The sequence below is a fragment of the Ambystoma mexicanum genome, chromosome 11 (assembly GCF_040938575.1).
Source record: "Ambystoma mexicanum isolate Mex_15411 chromosome 11, UKY_AmexF1_1, whole genome shotgun sequence".
In the NCBI taxonomy this organism is placed as follows: domain Eukaryota; kingdom Metazoa; phylum Chordata; class Amphibia; order Caudata; family Ambystomatidae; genus Ambystoma; species Ambystoma mexicanum.
In genome coordinates this window covers 325,058,207-325,083,320 of record NC_090934.1, presented here as the reverse complement: position 1 = coordinate 325,083,320, position 25,114 = coordinate 325,058,207, and the positions used below count along the sequence as shown (strand labels likewise).

General features: G+C 45.0%; 1 long non-coding RNA gene and 1 pseudogene across 2 annotated transcripts in view; one reads left to right on the top strand and one right to left on the bottom strand.

Moving 5' to 3' along the window:
- LOC138504704 (uncharacterized) overlaps nt 1–25,114 on the top strand; it is a 196,532-nt gene that overhangs the window by 76,647 nt on the left and 94,771 nt on the right. The gene's annotated exons all lie outside the window — the stretch shown is intronic.
- On the bottom strand, nt 7,512–8,139 carry LOC138504702 (DNA replication complex GINS protein PSF1-like; annotated as a pseudogene).

The following is a 25,114-nucleotide window of genomic DNA, read 5'->3' as shown; positions in this document are numbered from 1 at the left end:
AGGTTAAGGAATGGTCTGGGAACATTGAGGCTCGAGCATGGCGAGTGAGATGGGAGTATTTGTTCTTTCTTGAAGACAAGTTATGATCTCTCTGTTCACGTTAATGGATAATTGGGTTGTCTCGGAGGGAGGCAACATCCAAGATCACCCTATGATGTGCCAACCAATGGCATAAAGAATGTGTATCACTGTCAGCATGAAACCTGCCAACCAGCCAAGTTCTATGAAAGTGTGCCCAATCCCGCAGATGGCCCACTGGGCTAGGTGCTGAAGGCAGTTGAGAGAGGAGGCTCAGCATCGGTGGACCTCGGAGATGCAGAGAACGTTAGTGTACCCATGCATGAAAAAACACAGCTGTGTATTTATTTGAGGTTTTATTGTTGTGATGATTTAACAGGTTGAGGACAAGGAGAGTGCTCCCAGTATATGGGAAATACCACACATTGTAGTTTTACGTGTTTTTTCATTGTGAGCAACTGAGGAGAATTGAAGTACACCCCTTATAAGGGGACGGGCATTGCTGCATAGACTAGAGGTTGTCTAGATAAGGGAAGGTCATATTTTAGTTTTTGTTTTTCCCTACATAAAGAGGGGTGGGGGGATGAAAGGAGATCACTTCTATTTGAATTGATTATCAATGGTGTGTATAGCAGGTGATCATTTGTTGAAATTTGTTTATATTTATGTTTTTTGTTGGGGTCATGGGAGGGCTGTTGTTCTGATCGTCTTTGGGGGTGAAAGATTTGAAATTGTTGTGTGAGTGAAAGCGCTTTAGCGTGTAAAAAACTAATTGGAAGGGTCATTGAATTAAGCGAAATTGGTTTATTAAGAGGAACATGGTATTTTGTGTGACAATGCTGGAACACTGTTGGCAGGCTAACTAATAAATGGTTGTGCCATTATGGATAATCCATTGGCCCATATGTGCAAGGCACTCCTGCAATATAGGGAGAACATAATTAAACACCACCAAAGTGGGTACAGGAGACGGCTGGTAAAATGCTAAAATCTTGGCCCGCAGAAGGCACACATACTAAAGAAATATTGCAGCACATGTACACGCATTTAATAGCTACACGTAACGGACAAAAGTTCAAGAGAAGATAAAGGGCTTGATCATGAGTTGGGCAGTAGCACGTAAATACGGCGGTAATGGTGTTACTGCCGTATTTAAGGGTCCACCCAGTCTCAAGTCTGGTGGGACAGATCCTGTTGGATCCTAATAACTTTAAGAGGGGCTTACGTATATTATATTTTAATACATTTTGAGGACCGCTCTATGATTCAGTAGGCATCTTGACACTAATATACACTAGACTTAAACGGGCAGATGGAGTGGAGAAGGTCTACAAATGTTCATACAGTATCATTTTAAGTTATATTCTGTAATGTTTATAACCAATTTTTCTGTGCCAAACACTACTGTAGTTCACTGATGTTCCAGGGGCCCCTGCAACCTCACCGCACGGCTGGTCTCGTTGCACCATTTCCGGTGGGGGGGGAGAGGCACGTCAAGCTTCATAAAGAAATTATCTGGTGACAGCACGGTATGGAGGCCTCAGCTCTTCACTGAGCATGTCAGGTGCCAGGAACCTCTCTTACTTCCTGGTTCTTGTCAGCATGCTGGATTCTTAATCTTTGGGAGCTGGAGGACTGCGGCTATAGGGGTAGGGTGACCAGACATCCCGGTATTTGCCCCCCTCGCCCGTCCCAGTGTCCCAATATTACCATACAGTTTTTTTGTGAAGGGATTGAAAAATCCTGACATTGAGCCGGTTACCACGCTCCCCATTCACAATGAACCCCCTCCTCCATACCTTCCTCCCTTTCTCTAGGTCTTCTATCTGCCTCTTTGCTTCCCATTTGCGGGGACAGCTCATGGTACAGAAGTAGGACTACCCATTTGCCAGTTCCGGCCACTAATATAGAAGTAGGACTACTGTTCTATTAGCATCACATTTGTATTTTAGTCCTTCTTTTGTATTTATTGGCCTTGACACTGTAGTGCTACTTTTATGTCAGTGTCTGTCCCTTTTTTTTATCGGGCTAGGGGAAGCAAAAGTATGTGCAGGGATGGCAGGGAACCAATGTTCCGGACAAGTCAGGACTTATTGAAAACACACAGCTACTGTATTTCTTGCTCAGCCTCTTTCATTGAGTTTCAACTCTATTAAAGGGGATTGACCCTGCAATTAAAAGCACGGATAGGGTTACTTTAAAAAGTTCTATTTCAACCGGGGCCAAATTGGGTAAAGAGAGAGATGGTGCGTTACAATAAGTACAAGAGGCAAGTAGATGTCAGAAAAACACTGTGAAAGTGAAAAGTAACTGCGATTGCCTTGGAAGCAGGCCATTGTTGCTATAGCAGTGGAAGTGAAGATGTGGGTGGAGTAGCCACCTGCTGCCATCTTAAGGATGGCTCCTCTCTGCTAATAGGAAAAGACGAAATCAAATGCTTGGCAAAACAATCTGAAAAGTGCGTTGTGGTTTTGGATGGGTTCCATGCCTTGAACGATTGCGGATGCACATTCAATATACTGATAAACTGCGCCAGGATACAATAAATACGTAAGTGCGAACTGTTGTGTCGGGTGTTGCTGGGGTGGATAACGCATGTCGCATCTTGTAATACTCAAATAAAATGTTTCAGTACTGCAACCTTTCGAAAAATGTACCAGTTTAATCACATGTTCATTCTCTGTGTTCTTTGGTAGGCTGTGTGGTGGGCCGCCCAAGGGAGACGCGGGAAGAGCGGTTGGTGGGCCACATACCCCACCTGCGTGCAAACATGCATTCATGCAGGCCGTTACTGTGCTGAATAAAATGGAACTCCAACTGCATGGGCCAGGAGTCCCGCACCCGCAAATACACCTAACCTGACTTCTGTGTATCATTGCGGCACCGCCCCACATTGCTTGTAGTGCACATGCGCTGCTCTCAGGAGAGTGAGAGGGACATGGAGGTCCCGGCCCATATTTCCTGAGGTCTGACACCCTGTCAGGAAGCCATCGTATCCTTGGCTGAACACACCCAGATTCTCTGCAGGTTGGACACAGCCATTGGCGAGGAAGGGGGTGGGGGGACTAGGAAAACGAGGGTGCAAAACGTGTTGCCCCATACACAGAACATCAGGAAGACCTGTCACCACCTCAATTCCCATCCAGGAGTTTGAGAAAGTGGGAGCCCCCAAGTGCTGTAGGGCTGCAATGGGCGCTAAAGGGTAGAAGGGCTTAGAACTGTACCTCACCACCACAAAGGAGACTGACAATGAAGAGAAGAAATGAGCAATGCTATTCCATGTTGGAATGGAGTGCATAACATTTTCAAAACCAACGGCCCCAGCAGACAACTCATTAGGGGCAGCAAAACGATCACTAGACTATGCAAACCCCCCCCAGCGAATGCTGACTTTAAACGATTCCACCCCCACCATGGCCTCCACATGAGGCTGAAGCACCTGGCATTCACATGCACCCTTGTGGGCACGATGGATGAAGACTGTGCGCAGCTTGTGCAAGGGTGCTATTCCAACAAACAAAGTAAGCAGATACTACCAGAGTCAAGCCTTTCCTTGGAACACATGCTAGAGTGAAGCTACTCCCAGGAGCTGACCGAGGGCCGGGTGGAGAAGGCGGAGGCCTTGTTCGAGAGCGTAGCACTGATAGGCCGAGTGACGTCACTTGGGGGAAGCCAGGGGTCATAGCTGCGACCACTGGGGCTTCCCTTGCTACAACAAAAAAAATAAAACATGATATATATTTGTTTTTTGTAATTTATTTTTAATGGAACGTCTGTGGTCAGCGCCATGTGGCTCTTTGTTTCTGGTGTGGCTGGCGTTCTGGTTCAGGCCTCTTAAAAAAGCTGGTGGTTCCACAAGTGTAACACATTGAGCAGCGACCCTAAATAAGAAAGAATAGGAATAACAAATAATGTGTCTTTCTGGAATTCTTTACAATAATTGCTAGACTCCTTAAAGGTTTATTTTAGCCACACTTAAGTGGGCGAGTCACTAAAGTTTGACCATAGGACATAAAATGTCCCTTGATTTCGGCGTGACACAATTAATGCTTTGTTGTAATGTGTCTATCTTTCCCATCTCCATGACATGCTTTTCAGGATGTTTGCATGTATGAGGTATGGGATGCTGTGTGAGTGCACTGCCTTCCCTGCGCTACTCTAAATTCTTTAATACAAAGTTATGAACCATTCAAATGGTATTTATTTTGCCATCCTCTGAAGCCTAAAAAGTACATCCACGCAGACTTGACATGTGGCCAACTTTGCACCAGACCTGCAGATGAACTGGCCTTCTGTTAAATCTCAGTTAGCAGTTACAGAGTGTAATTTGCTTTCTGACTATGAGAAAATTCAGAAACTTAAATGCTCATTTTACTATAGCCGGTAAGATACCTATAGCCAGTAAGATAGATCAGTGGGTTGAGCGCTCGCTGTTGCAATGTGTGTGTGATCTGCCAGTTGCAGGTTCGAATTCCGGCAAGGACTTAAGCGTAAGTGCTATATAATAACACATCAATGTCATTTGTCCTCGGACGTCTGCTTGCAGTCATATAGGCCTATACACACTGATGTTAACCACACGTATGGTGATCCATTCTTGTATGAACTGTATATCACATTACAGTGATATCGTAACCATAATGTTCGTAGTGTACTTAGGAACAATGTTATGTGATTCCACTTTCTGTTTTGTCAAGGGGTGAACAGTTGTGTTCCATCACTTGCTGTGATGTCACTACAGGGTGGGGTCAAATTACATAACTTCCTGTTATGTCATCACATGTGAAGGGTTGTGTGATGTCACTTCTGCTACCCCAGGCATTTTGGTGAAATTACGTCCCTGGATAGAAGCACAAGCCTTGGCAGCAAACATCCATGACAAAAAAGCGATCAAAGCCAAGAGAGGATACTAAGAAGGCGAGGCACACCCATATTGCCCAAATCCTCCAAAATGTGTGGTTATAGTGGAGGCAACCTGCTCCACAATGGTCGCTGCACAGAAAGAGGGGTGAAAGAGGGGCAGAATGCTCGAAGTGTTGCAAAATCAATCACTTTGTGAAAGTGTGCTGCTCAGGAGATGCACCAAAGCAACATCGCTGTGGGTGTGCGGTGAGCTACAGGCCAAAGCTTCAGGGACACAAAAAATGCAGATACGACAATTGCCCATCCAGCAGCCTTCACAGGCAGAGCACTGACACCACCTTAGACAAGATTTTCTCAAATAGAGAAGGAAACAATTGCAGTGATATGCATGTGTTGGCACTTTCATCTGTACATCTACGGCCGACCATTCATAGTTCTGACAGACTGCAAGCCACTGATCCCAATTGTCAACCAGTCAACCCTGTGCCCTCCATCAAGGATACAAAACTTGGATTTTTCAGTACGTACTGCCTATAGACCAAAGCTTCTTCTCACTGATGATGCCCAACAAGGCTGAAACATGTCTGGGGCTGCTTGTGGTCTCATGCAGAAGGGATATGACCTAACAGTTTGGGCTAGATTTCCCCTCCTGGGGTGGGACCATGTCAGATTTGCGTATAGTCTTGCCCCTTCTGTAATGGCCTGGCAAGCTAAAAAATTGATTGTCTCGAGGGTTGCTCAGAACTGTGCCCGTTGTTATGATTTATTCAAAACCTTCCAGCATCACCTTTTTGTTTTGATTAAGTCATCCCGAGTGGGACGGGTATGCCCAGAAGTGGATCCCGAGCCTGCTGGGCCTAGAGATCCAAGCAACTCCTCACTGACGACGCCCAACAAGGCCGAAACATGTCTGGGGATGTGTGTGGTCTAGTGCTGAAGGGATGTGGCATAGCAGTTCAGGCTGGACTGCCCATCTTGGGTGGGACCAAGGTTGATTTGCATATGGTCTTTCCCCTTCTGTAATGGCTTGGCAGGCAAAAAAATGATGGTCTGAAGGGTTTCCCAGAGCCGTGCCCATGGTTATGATTAATTCAAACCCTCCTGCCATCACCCTTTTGTCTTGCATAGGGGATTTAGAACCTGGCGGATTTCTTATCTTGGCACCCACATAAAGTCACAGCCAGCGAGGTGTGGCCAAGCATGTGTTTGGAATGACACAGGGGATGTTATTCGATCCCTACCCTTGGAAGAGGTCAGAGAGGCATCCAGCCATGCTGAATGCATCGAAATCTTGAATGGAGAGCTAGGCACATCAAGGTGGAACAGTTCCGGGAGGCACATCAACTTTGCAAGATCGTGTTGTAGCAAGATGCATCCTGTGTCAGGCAACGTGTGCTATACCTCCTAAAGCCCCATTAGGGCCAGGTCCTGTGAGGAAAAACCCTTTCAGAAAATCAGTGGGGACATCGACTTGCTCCCCAATAGACAATACACATGTGGGGATATATATGGGGATTTTACTGCCAGTATGCAGTATGCACTACAGAAATGCGGCCAGGCACAATTTTTCAAACTGCAGGCATTATTTTTAAAAGCATTTAGTTTGTTGGCAGTATACAGTATGCAATATATAAATGCACCCATTTCAAAATAGGTGCAAAATAGGTTCACAATAGGTGCAAAGCAGTTTTCAGTAACAGCCAGCAAGCAATTTTTCAGAGCATTTAACAAAACGTTTTAGCACAGTGTGCTGTCATTTTAAAAATGTGCCTATTTTACAATGGGGATATCTTCATCTGTGTGGAACTGCATTAGAAATACATAATTAAATAACCCTATACTAACTGCATTACTAATATATTAACCCCAATCTCTCTAACATCAGTAATGCAGTTCCTGTGCACAATGAAATGTATCCTATATTTTTCCCATGAAGAGATGCACACTCTGAAATTCATACCATGTTAGTGTTTTCTGTGGAAAGCAGAAATATGCCACTGGCAGGAAGGCAAACGGAAACAGCTGCTTTGCAGGACTGAAATGTTGATTGTCTTAAAAACAAGGGCTGGTACAGGTCACATTCTTTTATTCTGAGTGGTAGGGATTGGAGGTGGATGGGCCATGTCAATAGAGGGCTGACCTAGAGTGATAGACAGGGGGAGTTTTCTTGATGAATAAGGCAGTGGGAAGAGGGCAGTTTGAGCTGGGACTGAGGTACAGATGGTGCTTCCAAGGAAATGCTGCCTGACTCCATGTGGGTGTGAGCACTGGCTGCAAACTTAAACAGCAGGGAGTTCCCCACACAAGGAGGTCGAGTTGCTGGCTTTGATGCGAAGGAGTCTTTAGCACTGGGTCATGCGAAGCGGCAAAGTCGTGCAGATAAGGTCATGACAACGAGAGTTTCAAACTTCGCTTGTCCGGGTTGAGTTAGGTGCCAAGTGAGGAATGAGAATGATTGGGAGATGATGTAATTTGTTGGCAGTGCAGGGAGTTAGAAACAATCATACTGTATGTTCATGTCTCTCTCTCCAAGTTTAAAAGTGCTGAACACCAAATTTGGCTTATTTATTTATTTATTTTTCATTGCGAAAGCCTTTTTTTGTACACATTAATTGGTCAAACAAAAAACACACTACAGCTCAAGCTATAAGTACACATCTGGGTCTAGTTAAGACATTACATGTTCCAGGACTCCTTGTCTGATCAATTATTCACATTTTCCTTTGGGTAGAAAATGCTAGCTGTTCTTTTTCAGCAAGATTGTTGCACCATTGTCAATCTCAAATTTGCCATAGTCCCTCAAGCATCGCACTTCAATATAAAGGCTCTTCAGTGGTTTCATATCCTGTGTGATAGCCAGTCCCTCATTACCTCCCAACGACCTCATGTATGTAGCAATCAACTTCTTATATTGACTGAACCAGTCTGTCTCTTCTGTCGACATGTGGAATCTGAGTGTATTTGGTAGCACACTGCTGTATTCCCAACAAAGTGCTCGGATCCGCAGCACACGGTCATACAAGTAGGCCACAATACAGTGCCTATTTCTCAGCAAAGAGCAATGACAAAATGTATTTGTAGGGATAAGGTCACTTCGCCCTTCTGACTTGGCTTTGTTGACATCGCCCTAGTTCTGTTCATACAAAGCCTTCATCTCTTCAGGAACCTGTTGCACTCCATCTTCGTTGAAGGCGGGCAGCTGCCATCTGTGGCACACTGCTGCTCCTGGATCCACTAGATTGCCTTCTCGCAAAACATGATGACGGGGCTCTCACTACCCCAGATTAGTGGAGGTGGAAGCTGGGAGTTGAAAGTGCAATTGAAATGATGTAGCTTGGCGCCAATGTCTCAACCACCAACAGAAGGGCCTTAGTCTCCATTGTTCTGTATGGTATGATCAGACGTGATTTCATTTAGTCTGAATCATATAAGCTGAAGATCTGTTAGAGAACATCTCATGGCCAAGGGTCAGTGGTCTATTTTAGAAAGTGACAAGGAAGATACATTATCTTAAAGATTGCTTGATGGGAGAAGGAACAGTCGTAACATTCCAGTCCTGTACTTGGCGGATACATCTAGTGTTCCCACCAGGCAAAATATGCACATTTAGATTTCATGGTTATGTATGACTTTAACATGCAAAATCAGTCCTAGGTTAATTATCCAGCAGCAGTCAATTGGTTACACAAATCCATTCCCACTACATGTGATGACTGAATTTTTAGCCTTTTATACATTTCTCCAAAAACTGGGTACCTGGCCAGTAGCGGCATACTTATTTCTAATATAGACAGTTGGTGCATTTCATACAGGCGGGCGGAGGAGCTAAACGTGTAAGTTCTGCTTTCAAAAGCTGATTTAGCACATTCACATTTTGAATGCATTAGCATTTAATTGCTAATGCAAATGTCTTACCAAATTGTCCCTAAATTCTGTTGCATTTGACAGTCCACATAAAGTCATTGTACCCATGTTGCTCCAAATTCTCGAAGGCTCCCATTGATCACCTTTTGGGTTCATAGTGAGTCTCCCCGCTTGGAGCTTTTGCCAAATGCAGCACCCTTGCTTGATTTGCCAAGAGAATCAACCTGCACACTTGTCTGCCTCTCTTGGCCCTCTTCCTGCTCCTACCTGCAAGGCAAAACACCTTGGGGTCATCTTCGACTTCACACTCTCCTTCTCTCCTCATATATCTGACGTCTCTAAGAAATCACACTACCAGCTGCACCTCCTCAGAGGTATTCTTCCCTTCCTCTCCTTCCCCCAGAAGCTCACTGTCTCCCTAGCCCTGGTTCTCTCGAAGCTGGACTACTGTAACAGCCTCTATCTTAATCTGCCTGCCTCCACTCTCCGCCCTCTGCAAATCATCCAGAACAGAACTGCGAGACTTGTCCTTGGCCTCAAGCCCAGGGACCGTATCTCTCCAGGACTGAAATCTCTACACTGGCTCCCAGTGGCTGCGAGGATAAAGTTCAAAACCCTCTGCATTGTCCACAAGACCTTCTGGGGCCTGGGGCCTAATATCTTCAACTCTCTCTTCCTAAATATCTTCCTTCCCGAGCCCTTCGCTCATCCATCTCCAACTCCCTCAGGGTCAGCCGCTTCTCGAAGCAACGAGCTGGGGGTAGATCTCTCTCCGCGGCAGGGGCCTCCCTCTGGAACAGCCTTCCTGCCTCCCTGAAACTTGAGGAGAACCATCTCCGGTTCCGGAAGCACCTCAAAACCTTCCTCTTTGCTTCTGCTTTCTCTCTCCCTCTCCCCTGCTAAATTCTTCACTGAAACTGCACTGAATCTGCAACTGGGCCACTCTCACCGACCTCGGTCCTGGGCCCAGCCACTCTCCAGTTGCACTGCCTCCCTGGTAACCCCTGCACTGCGGGACTGTCTCTGTATCCCTACAGCCCCCCCTTCCCAGCACTTGTCTGCACTTACCTTGCACTTGCCACCAGCTGGCCCTATTTATTTATTTTATTCTACTTACTTGTACTGCACTTCCCCCCTCCCCTTCCCCATGCACTTTTTCCCTTCCCCCTACCCCTGCACTTGCGCGATCTGAATGACGCCCTGGCCTAGTAGGATCGTTGTCTGTCTTCCCCTTGTTCCCCCCTCCCTGCCTCGTCGCGCCTTGAAACACTTGTGTATAGGCGCATTACAAATGCCTTATCATATCATATAATATCATATCATATCATGATAAAGCCCACCAAGGAAAATGAACAGCTAGGGTTGCATGCATTTTAGAAAAAGGGGTGTGGCTTAGCTGTTGGGGCTGGGATGCTAGCAGTGGGGTTAGGACCGAGATTGATGTCCATATGCCTTGCACCTTTCTAAAATAACAGAGAGGGAGGGCACTCCCAATCAGCCCTTGTAAATCCAGACAGAATCCGTTAGTTCATAAGCGTGATTGGAGCAGCAACATGGATACCCTTGAAGACACTCACTCCCCACTTCAGCAACAAAAACTCAGAATAAAGGACACATCCCAGTAGGGAATGAGACCTAGAGATTGGTTTGGAGATTCAGCAAAGCTTCATATAAGATTCAGCATCCAGAGGACTCTGCTGCCTTGAGAGCGCTCTGGCAAACAATACAGAAACAATATGTTTTAAAGGGTTACAGAGTCATCAGTGGTGATTTCTATACAGTCTACAAGTTACATTCATATTGGTTAGGGAAAGGGTGCGAGTATAGCGCATTATGGGCATGCTCCACAAGATTGGCTGATGACTTGGCAGGAGGTTGGACATCACGTGTTTCAGCTGAGCCGGTCCATGTGAGGAAAAGGTTGGGTCAGGTCCGGAGAGGCAGCTGGTTCTGGCTACCCTAATCTACACACTTATCCCAGGCATGCAGTAAATAATGATCATCACATTACCTTTAAAGTATTTATTAGAGGCCTATAAATTGTACACATATGTTTGCACTATCCCACTTTTGGTCACCATTGAGGTGAAGGGTGTGGGGGTCTTGCCCCTGAGGTAACCTGTAGGGGTCGGGATTGATAGCTGACAGGTTTGGCACTTCAGAGCAGGAAGGGGGTGGAGTGACACCTGTTATATTAGGACAGAATGTACTGTGGCAGGGGTCTGGTTTTATTGGGGGCATTCTAGGTTGGTCAGCAAGGAAGGGTCACACTTCTGGTAGATCAAAATAATTCCTTTGGCGGGGCACAAGGTTGAACAAGCAATAATTTTCCAACAGTGGGGGTGAGGGGTGCAGGAGCAGGTTTGTTGAGATGGATGAACTACAAGTCATGGTTCGGCCCGGTCACCCACAGGACAGTGATCTTAGAAGAATGAAATAAATACATTGTTTGCTTGCAACATCTTGTCTCAGCGCATCCATGAGAAATGGACTTGGAAGACACAGGCGCAGGAGGAAAAGGTGGGGCTGTCAGTGCTTGCTGTGTGCGCGGTGCTGCGGAGGGGAGGGGAGAGGAGACTTTGCAATACCAGAGTGCGGCCTAGTCCAAAGATGGGGTCGAGGGTACACAAAATGGAGCCCAAGTGTATCTTGCAATAGCCCCACCTCTGCTTATGCCAAGGCCTTGTTCCCCACCGCCGAAGCAGGGCAATGGTGTAGTCCCCCCACTAGTGCAAGAGCAAGTGGTCGCTTTCGTGTAGAATGTATAGGGGGGCTCAACCAACCCCCTACTCCCTTAAACCCGCTAGGAGAGTACCCCAGGCATCCAGTGAGTTTATCATCATCCTGCAGGGAACATAATTAGGCCTTGTTTTGCCCTGCTACGGAGATACACAGCAGGCCATCCTGATGCCTCACTCAATATAATGGAGGAGCAGTAGGCACGGAGGTCCGGAAGTATGGTATGCCGCATTCATCAAAGTTCTGTGGTGTGGTGCCATGTGGGCATAGATCTAGGGGTTGTGATGGTGAATTACTGATGGAGAGATCCCATCTGGCATTGGATATGCAGTAGGGCAACTACAACAGCAGTTAGATTGGGGAAGGAGAGGAGGAGAGAAATATAATAGTGTATGAGAGACTGGTCTGGCTGTTGTGGTACAGGGGAGGAGCGATTAGTGTGGAAGCAGCCCCAGACACTGGCTAATCCTAATTTCAAGTTGCAGAGTGCTGATGATGGGCAACCAGTCCGCTTTCCAGCCACATTGAAAGTCGATAGTGGAATTGCGACAGTAGATTGAGGTGAGTTAGACAATCTCTTTTGTCAGAAGAGATTCTTTTTCCTCCACTTACAACACAGAGAGATTGTGAATTGAGCAAATACCCGCCTCACAAAACACGGAGCTTCTCCAGATCTGTATACAATGAAACGGGGACACTACTGCAGGATGCTTGGCAAACGGTCACTGGCTCAGAGAGACACAGAGGAAATCTTCAAGGAATCTGTAATGGTACTTTGTACACAACCCGGTGAGGATAGGTGACGCTTGGTACAACCCTTCTGCGGCGTGTGTGGTCTCCGATCTCTGGTGATACTTTTGGCGCTGTCATGGGGCCTAAAATCGCAATATCCTCGACTGGGAATTGAGTTATTTCCCTGTTTAACCTTTTTCGCATTGGTTGGATGTAGATACGTCGTTGTGGCACATAATTTGAGAACCCCTACAGGATGGGTAATTGCCAACTCACTCCCAGGGCAAAAAGAATACATCAGATTTGGCGGCACATGACGATGCAGATTTACTGTCCAGCACCACTCTGGGAGCCTTGCAAGGTATTAAGGTAATGTTAACAGAGCTGCAAGGAAACATGCAGTCATTGGATAATAAGCTTGACACACTGACCTGCAAAGTGGACCACATGCAGGTCAGACGAGATAAACACGGATCTACTGTTGAGGATGAAGCCTTGTCGATCATGTGATGAAATGACCCAAATTAAAAAAAAAAAAAACGCTCAAAGATATTTTGGATAAACAAGATCCATTGATACCGGGCCGGGAAGTATGTTTAGGTTGTTAGGTGGGATTGGTTGGTCACTATGCTTTGTTTCTGGATTTACAAGGCAAATAATAAATCGCCTCTGTTTGCCATCATCAGAATAAACGCGTGTGACTGATTACTTCCACAGCATAGAGATCTTTCCTCTGACATTTATTTGTGCAATGGTGTCATCCTGTGCCGTTACATACCGTATTGTCACTCTAAGAGTTGGATTATCTCCGTATTGATGTATGTCGAATTACATGCGTCTTCATTAATGACAGGTTACTTTAAACCACTTTTTGTGATATGTTTCTGTTTTTCATTGCCATGTACTCACAGCACGATAAACGGTACCAACATGTATTCTGATTATGTGTTTAATTTGAATGTCAAACCAATCTTTAGTGAGTCTTGCCCACCTTGACTTGTCATGTGGTTATGATTTCACACACCCTTAACATCAAGTTAAAATATCTTCTGAATACAAGTCCTAAAATAAACCGTGCGCAGATGTATGGCAAATAGCGGTCGTGCATGCAGGCGCGCACACACACACATGCCCGCTTTCACAAGCATTCTTATTTATTTTATGTTGGGTTCCTTTAAGGTGGGAATAAATAGCTCATATCTGCAGGTAGCTGAGAACCTACAATGGTGCTGATAAAGGGGAAGCGGGTGGAACAGGGCTTGATTTCTGAAGTGTGGTTGTCAAGAGGGCTATTGTGCACAGTGGGTTGGATGTGAGTTATTTAAAAGAGAGTGTGAAGAGGGTGTTCCCTCTTCACACACTGCTCGTTCTAATCATCCCAGGACCCGTCTAGTGCTGTGGAGGAGCACAGACACCCGCTCTTAGCTCCCTGCCTTTTCATCCTATCCCTTTCCCCGCCCCCGCCCCTTGTGAGCCCCGGTTTTAGATCCAGCCCCATCATTCCGCATTTTAACCAGCCGGGGAAGCGTTTTGAAGTTGGTAGTGTGTGAGACGATGTGTCTCAGCCCTGCTCCCAGGGCCTTATTAAGATGCAGACTGCAAATTCAGCTACTGTAAACAAGGTCGCTGGAGAATGAAGGTCAGCAGAGAGCAAGCACAAGTAATGCTGAGTATTAATATTCTGATGCATGAGCATATCCTAAATATTTTATTAGTTTCAGCTCTTTTTTGGTATTGAACGTTTTCAGGCTTTCTTCTCTCTCCTCGTCCCAGCCTTCCCTAGTCAGTTTCCAATCGCGTCCCAAGGGACACCTTATACCTAAGCATGGTTTCTGAAGCTGACTGCTGCTAACTGACTTGCATATGGGTAATCTGACCAATGCTATGACGGTCCATTTCTATAGCACACAACACAAGCTGTAATGCTTCCATGCGCTCAAATGGTGCAACCATTATTGTCCTGTGTATATGGAAGGATGCAACTCGTTTTATTGACATTGTGAAAACTATAGGCTGAACTACCTCTGCCAGGATTCAATCCTGTGACTTGCAGGTCTCCTTGTAGGAGATCAGTCCACTGAGCTACATTACTAGCTTAGCAGTGTGAGATTCTAGGATAATTAACTAATGTTATAGTTTACCTTTTATAGAGATTAATGAGCAGTCTCTGCCCTTCTAATTTCTTCCAGTGTATGGCTTGCTGGGGCAGAAGGGGGCATGGAAGTGATGGGCCCAGATCAAGCTCTGAATTTGTCAGGTGCAAGAAGTTGCACCGAACACTTTAGATACTATGCCAAGCTTGATATGTATAACGTGCAGTGGAGCAGAGCAACAGAGAAAGCCTCACGTACCTGTTGGGATACCATCAGAATGGGACGGACATGTAGAGGCCAGAAACCTTCCTTTGAAAGGGAATTTGAAATTGAATGAAGAGGAGCTTGCATAGTAAGATGTATATTATGAACACTATGCAGGAACCACGACTGCATTAATGACTCTGTGGTATTACGGAAAAGGCTTCCACTGGTTGTGTGTCTCGTCTGTGACACAGAATGTGCGTGCACTAAAGATGTCTCAAATTTTACCAAAGGTTTGTTCCTCATGTGCATGGAGGTATCGCCCATGCAATTGAGTACAATGGCTTTTGCATAGAAGAAAACGGACTGGAATTGCTGTTACCTCAATTGTGAAAAAATGACTAATGCTCTGCAGAAGTACAGTGATGAGTAGTGAATACAACGACTACTCAGCCCCATGCTACTACTAAACCAGAGGCAATCCCTATCAAAAATCTGAAGCAGGCACAGCCCGGCAAGTATACCGGATTCACCTCTCAGGGTAGCAGGCAGAGGACAGCCTATACTTAGAAGGGAAGTGGGCTGGCACATAATCAAATCAAACATAAATAGTACTAGTGTACCAACATAAAATAATGTCCAACCAAAGATCTATAAAAATAGATGCCTTAATTAAACTAGAAAATACACAACTAACAAAAACACTAATGTCCCACACATGTAAGGGAAAACACAGACTTTGGCATAAAGTGCACTATGGATCTGAAGACAGTGGTGTACAGGCAAAAATTGCAGTTGCAATTTCAAAGATATTGGAGATGTGTTTTGAAAGGTAGAGAATGAGGTCTTTTAAGTCACCTTTTAAGGCAGGCTAGGTAGACAAAGGCACTTTGCCTTTATTGCTTGTTCTTGGGACTCTACAACATCCCTCCGTCTTCTCTTGAGGCCCTGGAAAGTGTGCTAAATGAGGCTGCATGCCTCATCAGTGGTATACTCAGATACAACCACATCACCCCGGCCCTCATCGACCTTCACTGGCTCCCACTGTATGCACAATTCACCTTCAAGTCTTGCTGCATCATCTATGAGGCAGTCACCCTCAAGTTACCCAGCTCCCTTGCAGAGAAACTCAGCATCTCAGACGGACAGCGCACCACCAGTTGCCAGGACACTTTGAGACTTGAAATCTGCCTCTGGAAAAAAAGAAAGCACCATAAAACACGCCTTCCCTGCCCATGCCTGCAAGACTATGGAACCTCCTCCCTGACAGCATCAGGCTCGCCTCCATGTGCCTACAATTCCGAAAAGAACTCAAGACCCACCTCTTCAAGGAATCTCTCCTCCTCAAAAACCTAGTGTTAGGAAAGATTTCGTAATTGTAGGTAATTTTCCTTCCATGTGGCAACCCCTAAACTTTTTGCTGTTGTTTTTCACCTTGTTCTCGACTTTGTCAGAGAAGTGCAGCCTTCTGCCACACTCCTCTGGGCTTTCGCTCCTTTCTTACGGGGAAACTGACATGCCCTTAAGACAGTCAGTACCGGGAAACGCTGTTTTCCGTAGTTTCTTTTATCATGTTGCGGCTTTCGTGCAACATGACACAAGAGGGCACTGTAAACTAAGTTACTGCTCTCTTGGGTCTCTAGCCTTCTACAGGCCCTAGATACTCTTTTAGGATTGTAACTGATCGGTGCAAGTGATTCACGGACGGGAATGGTGGCAGCGATCATTTTTTGTGTTTTGAGCACCTTTTGGCGTTTTAAGCGTGTTTCTCGCGCTTAGCCCAAAATGGTGGCCTGGCTCCCAAAATGGCCAGACCACGAGGCTCCTTTGTCCTGTCCGCTGACCGTCTTGCTCCCTTCACCTTCCCCAGGTCGAGCCGACCCGGGGCCTTCCTTATTTGGGCATGTATTTTCCCGCGAAACACGGATGCTTTCGCGGGCTTCTACATGCCTGGTGTGTGCCTCTAGGATGTGGGCTGGAATGTCTGGTCCCAATACACATCCTGGGTGCCAGAGAGTCTAGGGTGGTGTGAATGCCTGGGACCACCGTGGTCCGTGATAGGTCCACGTATGGTGTGAGTGTTGATGAGCGGATCTCCCAATGGGTCCCCTCCGTTTTGGCGCGAAGGGAACCGTGGATAAGAGGGGGCTGGAAACACCACTACCATGTCGATCTCCTGAGTTCTCACGAACGAACGAATACAGGAGCCAAGTATCCTGCAACCAAGAGGCTGAACCGAGGAATCGCTGGTGACCCGCTGAAGGACTGCTTCTCTGCACTGCTGTCGCCTTGTGAAACCCTTTTCACCTTTGATCGAACCAGAAGGCCTGTACTGGTACTTCGACCCTTGGAATAGCGGGGACAGCTATTCTCGGCATCTTCACCATCTCCTGCTAGTAAGACTTCGGAGGCGTCTCTGGGCCATCCAGCAGACTGACCAGCCTACACAGGAGTCTTGCTCTGTAACCGCCACCAGGTTGTGTAGTATTTCGAGTCCTTGTCACTCTCACACGATTCGTACACTCGGCGTTCCCAGGTCTGAAGTGAGTAGTGTACATTTGGCTCAGATACACACGGCCGCTCCGTTGCCCTGCTGTGGTAACAAACTGTGCGGGTTCCTTCATTTGGGACGCCTTTTACTCAACTCTGCTGCTGCAGACTCAACACGATGACGAGAAGTCCCCTGCACTTCTGAACCTGCCAGCGACTGAAACTGACGCGGAGAAGCCTGGGTCTGCTTGCATCGGGGACCGGTGAGTAGCATAGCTAGGAACTGGTCGCCCTCCTGCAGGAGCCCATAGCTTTTCCCCGCTGTGTCAAAACAGCATGCCTTTCCGTACTCGCGCTCTGCTTCTGCCCACAGTGGAGGCTGCGCTTGAGTCACGGAACACTGTTCTTCTTCATTTGTGCACTAAACTGAAATGCCTGATTTCCCTCAAAGAGACTCCCCTTTTGCCCGTTGGCGCCAGCGTGTGCAGGTACTTTTGAGCACAAGGCTCCACTCTTCGTAGGGCTCGGACTTCCTTTTAGTTAGGTGTCTCTGAAGGCGGACTGGGTCTAAGCATTATTTTGCACTGCCTGTTTTTCTTCCCTTTTAGGTGGACTACACATTTCGTGCATCTAACGCTTGAGACTTGTTTGTATTTGTATATATATTGTATTGGCATGGTATGTGTTGGTTTACTAGAGTTGTATTGTGATTTCTCGCTACGGTCATTGTTTTAAAGGCCCTGGAATAAATGTGTATATATTTTTAATATAACACCTGTTTGGAGTAGTTTGTAAGTGTCCTTGCTTTGTGTGCTCATTGCAGGCTTTCAGTCACCCTCACCCCTCTTGAGACCTAGTCTTGACCGCCGCGATCGTTACCCTGATTGGTCTGGCTTGTCCAGAGGTTACCCTGTTCCAAGTAATTAGGTTGGCCTTCTGAACTTCTGCGCCACCAGGACAGAGTTCAGAAATCCGTCTTAACACCTAGGCAATCACATTGCCCCCCATGCCACCTGACTAGCTTGATGCCAGCCTCCCCTCTCTTCCTTGCCAACCTGTACAGTTGTACCCCCTCTCTGTTCTCCTCTGCATATTTCCCCTGCTGTATTTTGGTACTGTTGTTACCTCTGTAAATCACACCGTTGTGTATCTGTATTGCTGTATACCTCTGTAAAGCGCTCGATTGCTTCTTGAAGTTACACCGACGCTCAATATATACCATAATACTATTTTAATAATAACATAGAGGCAAACTTCTAGGCTATTTTAATGGGTTGAGTCAGCAGTGAACTTTTCTTTACTGTGATTCAACAAGATCATTGGTGTCAAACCAGTAAAATTGGCTCAAGATGATCCAATGATGCAGAACAATCCTATAGCTGTAATCGTCTCAAATTCGGATAGAGAAGCGTGGCAGGGATGGGTCAAGTTGGCATCTCAAGCTGATTGTCTCAATGTGATGTTATTCTTCTATGGCGATTATTTTGATAATGCTGGAACACTGTCAGGCAATTGTTTGAGTCAGGGGCTTGATTTCTTGACAGCAGTTCGAAGAAAACAGGATTTTCAAAGGAAGCTCCAAGGGCTTCCAGAAGTTGAAAAAGCATCCCGAAGCTGTCTCAGATACAAGCTAGAAAAACAGTCCTAAAATAGCGCCTGCATTTTGAGTGCTGGCTGGGTGGTTGGCTGTCCAGCATCTACTGAGGCCAGGTGGGTCCTTTCCTCTGCACTTCCCAACCAGGAAAGACTTAGACAGAACTTTCAGGGGCCTGTCACTGCCATTAAGCACATTCCTTGATATCATTGGTATCAGCAGCAATAAGGCGGTTGATCAGGCCACCACAAATATCCCACTGGTATGGTTAGGAAAAAGGACCTCCTCTTCTTTGGAGATCTTGATCATCAGCTCTATGGTAGAGGACTAGGGAACAGACTGTTCTCCCAACCAGGTTTAAGATGAATTTTTTTCTTCAAATTTTCAAAGATGAATCAACTAAGTGGGATCTCCCCCTTATATAGGAAATCTTCTACAGTGGATTGGTTTCATTGTAGTCTTCTAGGCTATAATAGGTCTAAGGCATGCTGCTGTTTCAGAATCTTCTACCCAGTGACTTCACTGTCAATTAAACATTCAAGGCTGCACAAGAAAATGACCTGCATTTAAAATGTCATCGCACTGATGATACTTTCATTTTAACATCACACGGTTGTGTTCTATTAAAACACAGCCCTGTCTGTATATTTCATTTTGATCACTATCAAATAAGGCCATCCCATCCACAACGGCATTGCTACATCAGTAAAAGCCATGAAAAGCAAAAGAAATCTACTTCAAGTCCGCAAGGCTTGGATTTACTTTTGAAATAAACCAACACATGCAAAGTACTTCAAAGGAAAGGTGTTCTCTCTTGCATGTGTCAATTACCAAGAAACCATTTCAAGCATGTCTCTGTGTCCAGAAACTGACCAGATCTATAAATAGCCTTTCTCGAAGTAAATGCCAGGGAAGCTGTGTGCGGGGAAAAAACACATTTTGTGAAATGAACATGAGAACAAAAATGAACACATGTAAATCTGTTGTTGCAAAGCAGAAAATGACATTGGGAAAGCTAACTGTGAAATAATATTGTAGCTCGCACAGAAACACAATTGCACATGTGAAGAGAGGGGCTGCAAAGATATGTATTGTGCTCTGTTTTACTCCCCAAAAGTCAAATCATCCTGGCTGAGGCCCAGGATTTTCTGTCAAACCAGTTTGGCAATAAGGCCAATGTCACACCTCCCCATGAACTGATACTGCAAGGGAAGGGGCCTTGTTCTTATGGACCTGACAAGTGTGATAGTTGCAGGTTCTCCCAGACTGCTAGGCAGAACTGCTCCCAAGGACAAAGAATGGGGGTGAAGCCCTGTGTTTTGCCTCGTAGGTGTGATTTCCTATGCATTAATTCCCATTATCCTCTGGAGGAATTCAAAGGGGAGTCATGGAAACCCCTGTGCAAGCTGACCCAGGGGAGCCAATTTGGATTGTGGGGGTGGTGGGGGCAGCGCCACCCATATCTTTTGCCAATACGCCTCATTGACAATGCAGGACATTTATACTTTAAGACCGTTTTTCCCTGCAACATGAATGAACAGTAATGTGATATTATGACAGTTTTAATATGATTTTTTTGACACGCACAATACGACTAGGTGCATCTTTCAGGCACGTGGCAAACTGAAATGGCAGGAGAAATGCAATTCTGGGGGAGGCATAAATGGCACAGATACTAAACCTGGGGAAACTATTCCAAATACTATTATGCATATGTGTAGCCATTTGCAGAATTTTAGATAAAACACTGCTCCTGAAAGTGGCAAAATTGTGCCCAAGGATGAGGAAACATCACACAGAATTGGGATCTGTCTATCTGATTTTTATGATGGTGACTATTGTAAATATGAGGTTTTGTTCCATAACCCACTTTTGTGAAAAATAGGCTTGTGAGACAAAGGGAGTTATAAAATGCACACACCTAAGGGGAGACCACCTCCCTTGGACCAATCAGCCCAGAGTGAGGAGGCAACCCCAATAGCCTGACCTATCCCATTCAGGGGGTAAATCCAGGATACTTCCGCCCATATTGGAAAATTCTCTGATGTCATTCTGGGTATATAGGGGGTAGACAGAGACACAGGGAGATTCAACATTCAAAACTCACCCTTCAAGATTCCAAGACTCCAGATCCAGGCAGAAACACCTATCCAGACCCAGGCATTCCCAAAACTCCAGGGAGAAAGGAGAAAAGGTCACTGATCCCCGTTAGGAGAATCCATTGTCCAGACCTTTTGCCCAGCTGACCCATCCTGCTGTCCACAGTGATCCAGCTGTTCATTACCAGGAGAGACCAGCGGACCCAGTAACTTGATCTCTTGACCCTGCTGCCTGTTACCAGATTCTTGATCCTGCTGTCCAGAAACCATGCTGACTGTCCAAATTACCAAACCCAATTTTGCCTTGTATGTATCCCATCACCCAGTCCCCAAAAACTGCATATCCTGCTATTTTTCCTTGCTATCTGTGCAAACCCTATTATAATCCCATAAAAAACCCTAGTCATTTCCCAAATTGCTAGTATTCCCTCTTCACCCTTTCCCTAGAAGAATCGGTTTACTCTATATAGGTTAGCATATTTCCTTTCTATTTCCTTCAGTTACCTGTGTAAGTCCCTGGTTTCATTTGGAATAAATTAATTGATTTCGTATTGAAAACTCAAGTTAATTACTGTTGCACTTCGAAACTAACATTTTTGTTGAGTGTTTATACTAATTATAGCCTTAAAATATAGTTTCAATAGAACTAATCATTGTGCTAACAAAATCGATTTTGCCTGTGTAGTTTGCTTTCTTTAAAATTCGATTTACATTTTCCATAAAAAAACATATCATCATCATGTAAGAGTCATCCCTTCCCCTCAGTATCCTATCTGTTGTGTGTCTTTGTTTCCCATCCCAAGAACCGATTTCCTCTTTTGATTTCTAAGCCCATTTTCTTAGCTGTTTGCCAGTTTCAAGCCTGTTTGAAATACTAAATTGCAATTCTTCTGTGTGTGATTTTTGTTGCATTGTTTTCCTCCCCAAATTGATCTTCTGACCTATATTCATGTTGTTTTAGTGTCCTGCTCAGTAGCCTGTAAGCTTCCTTGTCTCTTTAGTGCAGCCACACACATTTCTCTCCTATCTATCCTACCGCAAGTGTAAACTGTTCTACAAGTAACAAGTGCAATCCAAGTATGTTATTTTGCTCAATTTAAAGGTTTTCATTTTTCGTTTTTGGCCTCCCATTTTGGGGTGTTGGGTCGAATTTAAAAATTCTTGCCACTGCTTTCCATCCACTGTAAGCGATATTCAATCAACACTACAGCTAAGTCAATGCCTAGTCTGGGATGCTGAGGAAAACCCTTATTGATGTATTTTTATGTCCAGTTCAGTACTCTGGATGACAACCCTAGTATAACACCCCCCTCTTAGAATCCCCCTGACCCCACTGAGCCAAGAAGTAGGTTTGTTTTGCAAATTAAAAGGTTTATTTGAAAATGTAAACAATATATATATATATATATCACACTTCTATAAATAAATTGATAACTGATATCACACTTCAGAATACGACCGTGATCAACAATGGATAATGTTACAGGGGTACACTGATTTGGTTACTTAGGAGTAGTGTAGTGTAGAGGATGAGGTAGCTGAAAATGCTTGATGTTTCAAGGAAATGCAAGGTGGAATAAAATGCAGTACAGAAATAACTTCTTATGATTTTAGCAAAAGGTAATATGATCACTTTTTCTTTTGACAATTCACTCCCCCTCTATGCAATACAAGAAATGGAAGGAGAGCACACAGTCTTCAAGAATCCCAACAAATCACCCTTTATAATGCAATACACAGTTCCCCCAGCAAGCTTAGAGAAAACAGGGATGAGTTTTAAACACAGGCGAATTACTTTAATGTGGTTTGCAAGGAAGTGAAAAGGTGCTAAAATTGCTTTTAATTCCCTCTAGAGGTTCAGGGTAGGTGATGGCTACTTTATATTAGTTCAGGCTCACTTTAACAATACTCTATGAATGATTAGCAGATTGCAAACGAATTTTAGCAAAGAGAAGCAAAAAGCTGCTGATTTCTACGGATGAAGAAATCGGGCCAAATCGCAAATCGCTGTAAATTTCGCGAGTGCATGTCTCGCGATTACAGACAAAGTATAGGGTGTTGGTTCTAGGTTCGTTGGAAAGCCAAGATTCTAAGCTTTCAGATGAAAGTTAAATGTCGTCCCTAGCCCAAACGGTTCAAGAGATACAGACAATTTAATAAAGGTAGATTTTCAGATTTAAAGTAAAACTCAAAATGACAGGTGACAGCTTGCAGCTGCAGAATTGACAGGTGACAGTTGTGCAGCTTTAAAAATGACAAATGACACGATTTCTAGGAGGCAGTTCTACTTAGGTTAAAATAGTTTGGATTAGATTATTTTAACTAAGAGATTGGGTTCTGCACAGTTCTGGCGGATACTCACTCCTAATTTTGAAATGAATGGGCCTTGTCACGGATCTGGTCAACTGGACTGGACTTCGGTTCTCTCTGCTCGGCGGGTCAATCAGGCACCGGTTCTGCTCACAGCGGTCTGGGTCTCTCTGGATCTCTGGTCTGGTCTCTGGCAATTGTTCTTGGCAAAGAATTCAAACAGCTCGCCCGGCTGTGGAATAGTTTACAAATGATTTTAAGGATGCTGAGGCCTGCTGAGAAGAGTTCTCAGTTTGTGGGTTTAGGCCCTTGCTTTAAGTTCTGAAGTAAAGTTCTGGTCTTTGGAGATTGATGGATGTGAAGTCTGGAGTCTCCCGACAGAACGTCCCGCAGAAAATGGAATTGAATGTCTCTACCTGGGTTTCAGTGGCCCTTTTTATGTGTTTTGAATATGGGTGTGTGCCTGGGCCAAGATAAGCCTGCCCCTCTCACTTATCATTGGCCAATCTTTCCTCTCTCCCTTGATTGGGGGAAGAAATGGAGTGTCAGAGTGATGCTGTAGGTTTTATGGTCAGAGGAACCTCCCCTTGTCAAATTGCACACAAATCTATTTCTGATCCAAATACATATTTATCTATGTACCATTTTTCTCATATTATAGGTCCAGTTTACATATTTTCTGTAGCACCAAACCATCCGATCCCTGTCTTTGTACGATGTTGTGTCCACTGATGACAGAATTCTCCCCTTTTCATCCAGATAACGACCTCTAAACCTTTCCAGATTTTACACAAATGTGCACCAGGGAGATGGGTTTCAGATGATAAAGTGTCAGATTTTGAACATGCATAAATTTGGAGTGAGACCCTATTTTCCGCTAGCAACCCCCCAGAATACACCACAGGGTCCTAACGCCTCTTAAAACGTGCACAGAAAAATCACAAGAACAATGATATTAATTATATAATTTTGACCAGTCCGCACTATGCGTTATCTATCTTTTTAAAATTATGCTCTGGTCAAAAAGGGGTGTGGATTCCCACATCATAGGGTGGAATAACTGGTTTATCCACTTCCCCAAGCTTATCTGCTAGCAGAGGCACTGCCCCTCCCAGTTTCCCCCTAGAGGAAGCCACTTTACGGCCCCCCAATATAACATTTGCCTGAGCCAAAGAAGGCCCATTGTTCAATTTCCTGCAGTCTCCAGCTGCCACTCCCCTTTCAATCAACAGGGCCATGTGACCTCCTTTTTGTGGGGCAGCAGAATGCAGCCAGGCCTGGGAACACAGCTGTTGATCCAGTTTCAACTCGTGTCGGGGGATGTTGTCAGGCAGAATCCAGTTTCATTAAGCCAGGCTTCAGCTAAATGTCACTTTTTGTTCCCAGTTTTCTACATTCAAATCAAACTGACAATTTTTACACATGCAGCTAGAATGCTGATTCTAAGTTCAAAACTATGACATTTCAACAGTTACAAACTATGTGACACTCAAAAGTAGGTCCCTCATTTAATTTAAACATTTCGATTTTAGTGGTTTTCAGTTCAGTTTAACTTAAGCTGCTGACTGGTTTTGGGCTATTTTTCTTTCCAGATTTTGTATGTACACAAAACTTCATTCTGCCAAATGTCTGCTGGTGTTCAGTGAGATTTTTGAATATCCTGCAATGTTTGAAAATAGGCATTTTGAGCTTGCATTCAGAGAAACCAAGGTGATTTCATAGGGCTTTTTAAGCTAACAGGCACTGCTGTTTTTCCTTTGGCACACATTCCACTCATGGCACCCCTGGCCCATCACGCTCACACTGGTGGGTGGAAGGTTAGGCAATCATTTTGGTGTGCTTCCAAACTGCACGGTTCTCCTATTCTGGCGTGAATGTGGGCGGCGATAGCTCATCCCCACATCCACCCAGTCTATTGATTTAGTTTGTTCTGGGATAGAATAATGGGCGGCGACAGCTCATCCCCACATCTACCCAGTCTATTGATTCAACATGGGTCAAAACCCTTGACACCACACAAAATTTAGTTAGCAGGTGTTTGGGGGAGTGTTGCAGGGGGTGTGCTGAACATACGTGCCATCAATGATTGTGAAAAAAAAGTGATTTTA